A 788-nucleotide genomic window follows, 5' to 3' on the forward strand; every position below is an offset into this window, starting at 1 on the left:
GGAGTAAAATCACAGAAAAAGTGATTGATTCTATTTGGTCCACAGAAGAGAAAAGAAAAAAGGAAATGGTGAAGGAGGAAGCATTAAGAAAACCACTCACGTATGCTACTATAAGCAGCTGGACACAGACTTGTGTGGACATCTTTATGGAATAAAGCAGTGGACTACAGATTGCCATAAAACGATCATAAGCCATAGCAGCCAGAACAAAGCACTCAACTGTTCCAAAGAAAGCACCTGAGCCAAGCTGAATGGCACATCCAAGGTAGGTAATGGTACTTTTCTTCACCAGGAAGTTGACAAGCATATTGGGTGTGACAGAAGATGAATAGCCTATGTCAGCAGAAGCCAAGTGGCTGAGAAAAAAGTACATGGGGTGATGAAGCTGGGAAGAGACTCTGATGAGAAGGATGGTGCTGAGGTTCCCACACACAGTCACTAGGTAGATGCACAGGATGATAATGAAGAGGATGACTCTAAGGACTGGGTCATCTGTTAAGCCCAATAAAATGAACTCTGTCACTGCAGTGTGGTTCCCATCCTCCAGGAAAGCCATGGGACAGTGTAGCTGCTGCCAGAGCAAGGCTGTGATGGAGATATTACAGGAAGGGATTTATAAAAATGACTTTATTTTCAGCAACTCAATCTTAAGGTATCACAAATAAATAGATCATTAAAAATCACTGACAGTTTTATGTGACAAAATTTTAGTCAGGACTCTGGGAGTACGTTCATTTAATGTGACTTAGAATTTGAAAACAAATGCTAGCAACCTTTCTTAAAATAAT

General features: G+C 40.7%; 1 pseudogene; it reads right to left on the minus strand.

Moving 5' to 3' along the window:
• Nucleotides 1-5: 5 nt before the first annotated feature.
• On the minus strand, nucleotides 6-556 carry LOC118575259 (annotated as a pseudogene).
• Nucleotides 557-788: the final 232 nt, after the last annotated feature.

This window comes from Onychomys torridus, unplaced genomic scaffold (assembly GCF_903995425.1).
Source record: "Onychomys torridus unplaced genomic scaffold, mOncTor1.1, whole genome shotgun sequence".
Lineage (NCBI taxonomy): Eukaryota > Metazoa > Chordata > Mammalia > Rodentia > Cricetidae > Onychomys > Onychomys torridus.